This window comes from Triticum urartu, chromosome 5A (assembly GCF_056163025.1).
Source record: "Triticum urartu cultivar PI428250 chromosome 5A, HENAU_Tu73, whole genome shotgun sequence".
NCBI classification, from domain to species: domain Eukaryota; kingdom Viridiplantae; phylum Streptophyta; class Magnoliopsida; order Poales; family Poaceae; genus Triticum; species Triticum urartu.
In genome coordinates this window covers 388,132,848-388,140,611 of record NC_141877.1, presented here as the reverse complement: position 1 = coordinate 388,140,611, position 7,764 = coordinate 388,132,848, and the positions used below count along the sequence as shown (strand labels likewise).

Sequence of the window (7,764 nt, the reverse complement as noted above, 5' to 3'; positions counted from 1 at the left end):
GGCGGAAAAACCACGCGCGCGGGAACCGCTTGCGCGCGCGCGAAAATGCGCCAACTCGCGCGCCATTTTTTGCGCACCGCTTCCGGCGTGCCTATAAAGTGCGGCGCGCGCCACGCGCCTCTCCACGCCTCCTCTTCTCCTCTTCCTCTATCTCTCTGCCACGCGCCGCTCCAGCGCCCCGCTACCGACGCGCCTCCGCCGCCCCAGCGCCTCGCCACCGACGCGCCGCCATGCCGCCGCGCCGCAGAGGAGCGTCCGGCTACCGCGGCGTCCGCCTGCGCCCCAACGGCGGCTACTATGCGGAGATACGCTCCGGCGATCTCCGGCTCGGCCTCGGCACGTACGGGACGGCGTGCGAGGCCGGCCGCGCGTACGACGCGGCGGCGTGGCGCTTAGGCCGGCCGCGCGGCCAGATGAACTTCCAGGATGTCTACACGCTCCAGCAAGCGCTCGACCGTGCCCCGCCGCCGCGTCTGAACACGGCACAAGACCGTGCGGAGCACGCCGAGCGGCAGCGCCGCCTCCTCGTCGCCCAGGAGGACGAGCGGGTCATGGCGGAGTGGCGCCACCGCCACCCGGAGGACGTCACCTACGAGCAGGCCTACTGGGCAAGGCGTTGCGAGGAGGACACGCGAAGGCGCCGCGAGGCGCGGTTGGACAGGCGTCGGCACAAGGCATTGGCGAACGATGATCGGTGGTTGGACATCTGGCTGGATACCTCGGACGACACCACCGAGGAGGATAATGATGATGATAGTGATGATAGCGACTTAGAGTAGTTTTTTTTATGCAATCTATCTCGTTTTTTTATCGTTTGTCGTTTTTAATTATTATGCAATCTATGTTTCGGATGTAAAATACCTTCGTATCATTTTAAAATCTATGCAATCTATCTATTTTCCAATGCCTACATTTAGCCTAGAATGAGCGCGCGCTGCTTTTTTTGAGCACTGCTGGAGCGGCACGCGCGCTGCATTTTAGCGCGGTTGCTGGAGCGGGCGCAGCGCGCCGCGCCAAACCAGCCGATGCGCGCGCGGCATATGTGTTTTTTGCGCACGGCGCGACCGGCGCCTGTTGGAGATGCTCTTATCCCCTTTCTCTCTACTCAAAGCAAAATCCACTTTTCTCTTCACCTCGTTGGGAGCAGCCGCCCCGTGCTGCCTCCCTGCCACCTCCAACCGCGCCGGGAGAGGAGCGCTCCTCTGCCCCGAGCCACCTCCAGTAGGCCACAGCCAGCCGCCACCCGCCTTGGAGCTTGCCGCCTCCGACCACCTCTCCGTCGGCTTCGGCATCGTCTGCCATCGGGAGCAGGACGACCGAGAGAATCGCCCGTTCATTTGCAGCATGGGCCTCGTAGCTGCCTTGGCCCAGCTTGCCTGCGAAGCCGTCGTCTTCCATATGTCGAACTCGAGTAGAGGTAGCGTGGGCCGGCGAGGTTCCAAGATCCCCTCTCTGTTCCTCTCTCTATTGTCCCTTTTTTGTTTCCTCCTTGATGTTCCTCTGCTCCCGAGCTGGGCATATCACGCATGCTTCTTATTTGGATCCTTTTTTATTTCTCTTGGGTACAGATGACCCACATATCTCATCCTCTTTTGGTTGTTGTCCTGACTTGTTTTTCTTGCAACTGGAGGATGTATATAAGTTCATCGGATTTGAGTTAAAAAGCAAGGTGGGACTATTTATTTACAAACGAAAATACAAAATTTTAGCACATGCATAAGGAGCAGGGTAGGGGCAGGCGCGTCGATTGGGATGGCGGTGCGCGTCAACGTGGGGGTGGGCCCTGGAATTTTGTCTATTTTGGGTCAAGCGCAATAGCAGTTTTAGAAATTCCTAATAAATTTTAGAGGTCCACGAAGGGAGTTGGACCTCTTTATAAGAGAGGTTCTTTCCCCACTTGTATGAGCATGAGAACAAGAGGACATTCACGAGCGCTCCTAGCTGCTATGGCATCATTCTTGGCAAACCTGAAAGAGAGTATGATGCTCAACAGGCATAAGCTTTTTAAAAAATGGATACTCTGTTTAAGGCTGCTCTTTTGAGTGTTCTTGATGAGAACATAGTTGATACTTATGCGTCAATTGATAATGGAAAAGATATGTGGGATGCACTCGAGGCCAAGTTTGGGGTCTTGGATGCTGGCATTGAGCTGTACATCATGGATCAATTCTATGATATTCAAGTATGGAACCTTTGTTGGTAAAGGCTATGAGTCAGGAGGCCTGTTTCGTTTATCCTTATCAGACGTTTGCAATAAAGTTGTTAATCATGTTTGCAACAATAGTGAATCAAATGTGTGGCATTCACGTCTCTGTCATGTTAACTTTGGTTGCATGTCGCGACTAGCGAAGTTAAACTTAATCCCTAGTTTCACCACTGTCAAGGGATCTAAGTGTCAAGTGTGTGCAAGCTAAGCAACCTCGTAAGTCTCATGTGACTGCGGAAACAAGAAAGCTTGCACCACTAGAGCTCATACATTCAGATCTATGTGAAATGAATGGTGTTTTGTCAAAAGGTGAAAAGAAGTATTTTATGACGTTAATGATTCCACTAGATACTGTCATGTGTATCTTCTGAAATCTAAGGATGGGGCTTTGAACTATTTCAAGATCTATAAAGCTGAAGCAAAAAAATCAACTTGATTGAAAGATCAAGAGGCTTAGGTCCGATCGTGGTGGAGAGTATTTCTCAAATGAATTTGATTCCTTTTGTGCGGAACATGGTATAATCCATGAGAGGACGCCTCCCTATTCATCTCAGTCAAATAGGGTGGCCAAAAGAAAGAACCATACTCTAACTGATTTGGTTAACGCCATGTTAGACACATCAGGTCTCTCCAAGGCATGGTGGGGGGAGGCGATATTGACGGCATGTCATGTCCTAAACCGAGTTCCCACAAAGAACAAAGAGATAACTCCATTCGAAGAATGGGAGAAGAAAATGTTAAAGCTCTCTTATCTACGAACATGGTGTTGTTTGGCGAAAGTCAAATTGCCAATTCTAAAGAAGCGGAAGGTTGGACCAAAGACCGTGGATTGTGTTTTCTTGGGATATGCTTTTCATAGCATTGGTTATAGATTTTTGGTTGTAAAATCTGAGGTACCTGACATGCATGTCGGTACGATCATGGACTCGAATGATGCGACTTTCTTTGAAGATACCTTTCCCATGAAGGATATGTCTAACTCATCTAATCAGGAGATGCCTAGTTCATCGACTCAAGAACCAGTTACAATTACTGAACTTGCCATTTTGATGGAACACTTTGAAAATCCTGTGGAGGAGAACAATGAAGTTCCTACTAGGAGCAAGAGACAGAGGACTGCAAAGTATTTTGGTGATGATTTTCTTGTGTATCTCATAGATGACACTCCCAGTTATATTTCAGAAGTCTATGCATCTGAAGATGCTGACTACTGGAAGGAAGCGGTCCGTAGTGAGATGGATGCCATCTTAGCAAATGAAACTTGGGAGATAACCGATCGTCCTTATGGGTGCAAACTGTTGGGGAACGTAGTAATTTCAAAAAATTTCCTACGCACACGCAAGATCATGTGATGCATAGCAACGAGAGGGGAGAGTGTTGTCTACGTACCCAACGCAGACCGACTGCGGAAGCGCTGACACGACGTAGAGGAAGTAGTCGTACGTCTTCACGATCCAACCGATCAAGCACCGAAACTACGGCACCTCCGAGTTCGAGCACACGTTCAGCTCGATGACGATCCCTGGACTCCGATCCAGCATAGTATCGGGGAAGAGTTCCATCAGCACGACGGCGTGGTGACGATCTTGATGAACTACAGCAGCAGGGCTTCGCCTAAACTCCGCTACAGTATTATCGAGGAATATGGTGGCAGGGGGCACCGCACACGGCTAAGGAATAGATCATGTGGATCAACTTGTGTGTTTCTGGGGTGCCTCTGCCTCAGTATATAAAGGAGCCAAGGGGGAGGGGGGCGCCGTCCTAGGAGGAGGGCGCAGGAGGAGTCCTACTCCCGGAAGGAGTAGGACTCCCCCCCCCCAATCCTATTCCAACTAGGATTCCCAAGGGGGAAAGAGGGAGAGGGGTGGCCGGCCACCTCTCCTAGTCCTAATAGGACTAGGGGAGGGGAGGAGGCGCGCAGCCCTTATGGGCAGCCCTTTCACCTTTCCACTAAGGCCCACTAAGGCCCATATGGCTCCCGGGGGGTTCCGGTAACCTCCCGGTACTCCGGTAAAATCCCGATTTCACCCGGAACACTTCCGATATCCAAACATAGGCTTCCAATATATCAATCTTTACGTCTCGACCATTTCGAGACTCCTCGTCATGTCCGTGATCACATCCGAGACTCCGAACAACCTTCGGTATATCAAAATGCATAAACTCATAATATAACTGTCATCGTAACCTTAAGCGTGCGGACCCTACGGGTTCGAGAACAATGTAGACATGACCGAGACATGTCTCCGGTCAATAACCAATAGCGGGACCTGGATGCCCATATTGGCTCCTACATATTCTACAAAGATCTTTATCGGTCAGACCGCATAACAATATACGTTGTTCCCTTTGTCATCGGTATGTTACTTGCCCGAGATTCGATCATCGGTATCCAATACCTAGTTCAATCTCGTTACCGGCAAGTCTCTTTACTCGTTCCGTAATACATCATCTCACAACTAACATCTTAGTTACAATGCTTGCAAGGCTTATGTGATGTGTATTACCGAGAGGGCCCCAGAGATACCTCTCCGACAATCGGAGTGACAAAACCTAATCTCGAAATACGCCAACCCAACATGTACCATTGGAGACACCTGTAGTACTCCTTTATAATCACCCAGTTATGTTGTGACGTTTGGTAGTACCCAAAGTGTTCCTCCGGTAAACGGGAGTTGCATAATCTTATAGTTATAGGAACATGTATAAGTCATGAAGAAAGCAATAGCAACATACTAAACGATCGGGTGCTAAGCTAATGGAATGGGTCATGTCAATCAAATCATTCAACTAATGATGTGACCTCGTTAATCAAATAACAACTCATTGTTCATGGTTAGGAAACATAACCATCTTTGATTAACGAGCTAGTCAAGTAGAGGCATACTAGTGACACTTTGTTTGTCTATGTATTCACACATGTATTATGTTTCCGGTTAATACAATTCTAGCATGAATAATAAACATTTATCATGATTATAAGGAAATAAATAATAACTTTATTATTGCCTCTAGGGCATATTTCCTTCAGTCTCCCACTTGCACTAGAGTCAATAATCTAGATTATACTGTAATGATTCTAACACCCATGGAGCCTTGGTACTGATCATGTTTTGCTCGTGGAAGAGGCTTAGTCAACGGGTCTGCAACATTCAGATCCGTATGTATCTTGCAAATCTCTATGTCTCCCACCTAGACTAGATCCCGGATGGAATTGAAGCGTCTCTTGATGTGTTTGGTCCTTTTGTGAAATCTGGATTCCTTTGCCAAGGCAATTGCACCAGTATTGTCACAAAAGATTTTCATTGGACCCGATGCACTAGGTATGACACCTAGATCGGATATGAACTCCTTCATCCAGACTCCTTCATTTGCTGCTTCCGAAGCAGCTATGTACTCCGCTTCACATGTAGATCCCGCTACGACGCTTTGTTTAGAACTGCACCAACTAACAGCTCCACCGTTTAATGTAAACACATATCCGGTTTGCGATTTAGAATCGTCCGGATCAGTGTCAAAGCTTGCATCAACGTAACCTTTTATGGTGAGCTCTTTGTCACCTCCATATACGAGAAACATATCCCTAGTCCTTTTCAGGTATTTCAGGATGTTCTTGACCGCTGTCCAGTGATCCACTCCTGGATTACTTTGGTACCTCCCTGCTAAACTTATAGCAAGGCACACATAAGGTCTGGTACACAGCATTGCATACATGATAGAGCCTATGGCTGAAGCATAGGGAACATCTTTCATTTTCTCTCTATCTTCTGCAGTGGTCGGGCATTGAGTCTTACTCAACTTCATACCTTGTAACACAGGTAAGAACCCTTTATGTGCTTGATCCATTTTGAACTTCTTCAAAACTTTGTCAAGGTATGTGCTTTGTGAAAGTCCAATTAAGCGTCTTGATCTATCTCTATAGATCTTAATGCCTAATATATAAGCAGCTTCACCGAGGTCTTTCATTGAAAAACTCTTGTTCAAGTATCCCTTTATGCTATCTAGAAATTCTATATCATTTCCAATTAGTAATATGTCATCCACATATAATATCAGAAATGCTACAGAGCTCCCACTCACTTTCTTGTAAATACAGGCTTCTCCGAAAGTCTGTATAAAACCAAATGCTTTGATCACACTATCAAAGCGTCTATTCCAACTCCGAGAGGCTTGCACCAGTCCATAAATGGATCGCTGGAGCTTGCACACTTTGTTAGCTCCCTTTGGATCGACAAAACCTTCCGGTTGCATCATATACAACTCTTCTTCCAGAAATCCATTCAGGAATGCAGTTTTGACATCCATCTGCCAAATTTCATAATCATAAAATGCGGCAATCGCTAACATGATTCGGACAGACTTAAGCATCGCTACAGGTGAGAAAGTCTCATCGTAGTCAACCCCTTGAACTTGTCGAAAACCTTTCGCGACAAGTCGAGCTTTGTAGACAGTAACATTACCATCAGCGTCAGTCTTCTTCTTGAAGATCCATTTATTCTCAATTGCTTGCCGATCATTGGGCAAGTCAACCAAAGTCCATACTTTGTTCTCATACATGGATCCCATCTCAGATTTCATGGCTTCAAGCCACTTTGCGGAATCTGGGCTCACCATTGCTTCTTCATAGTTCGTAGGTTCATCATGATCTAGTAGCATGACTTCCAGAATAGGATTACCGTACCACTCTGGTGCGGATCTTACTCTGGTTGATCTACGAGGTTTAGTAGTATCTTGATCTAAATTTTCATGATCATTATCATTAGCTTCCTCACTAACTGGTGTAGGTGTCACTGAAACAGTTTTCTGTGATGTACTACTTTCCAGTAAGGGAGCAGGTACAGTTACCTCGTCAAGTTCTACTTTCCTCCCACTCACTTCTTTCGAGAGAAACTCCTTCTCTAGAAAGGATCCATTCTTAGCAACGAATGTCTTGCCTTCGGATCTGTGATAGAAGGTGTACCCAACAGTCTCCTTTGGGTATCCTATGAAGACACATTTCTCTGATTTGGGTTCGAGCTTATCAGGTTGAAGCTTTTTCACATAAGCATCGCAGCCCCAAACTTTCAGAAACGACAACTTTGGTTTCTTGCCAAACCACAGTTCATAAGGTGTCGTCTCAACGGATTTTGATGGTGCCCTATTTAACGTGAATGCGGCCGTCTCTAGAGCGTATCCCCAAAACGATAGCGGTAAATCAGTAAGAGACATCATAGATCGTACCATATCTAGTAAAGCATGATTACGACGTTCGGACACACCATTACGCTGTGGTGTTCCGGGTGGCGTGAGTTGCGAAACTATTCCACATTGTTTCAAATGTACACCAAACTCGTAACTCAAATATTCTCCTCCACGATCAGATTGTAGGAATTTTATTTTCTTGTTACGATGATTTTCAACTTCACTCTGAAATTCTTTGAACTTTTCAAACGTTTCAGACTTGTGTTTCATTAAGTAGATATACCCATATCTGCTTAAGTCATCTGTGAAGGTGAGAAAATAACGATATCCGCCACGAGCCTCAACATTCATCGGACCACATACATCTGTATGTATGA

The 7,764-nt window shown here is 46.9% G+C and overlaps 1 pseudogene; it reads left to right on the top strand.

Moving 5' to 3' along the window:
* The first annotated feature begins 230 nt into the window (after positions 1-230).
* On the top strand, positions 231-691 carry LOC147971515 (ethylene-responsive transcription factor 5-like; annotated as a pseudogene).
* The last annotated feature ends 7,073 nt before the right edge of the window (positions 692-7,764 follow it).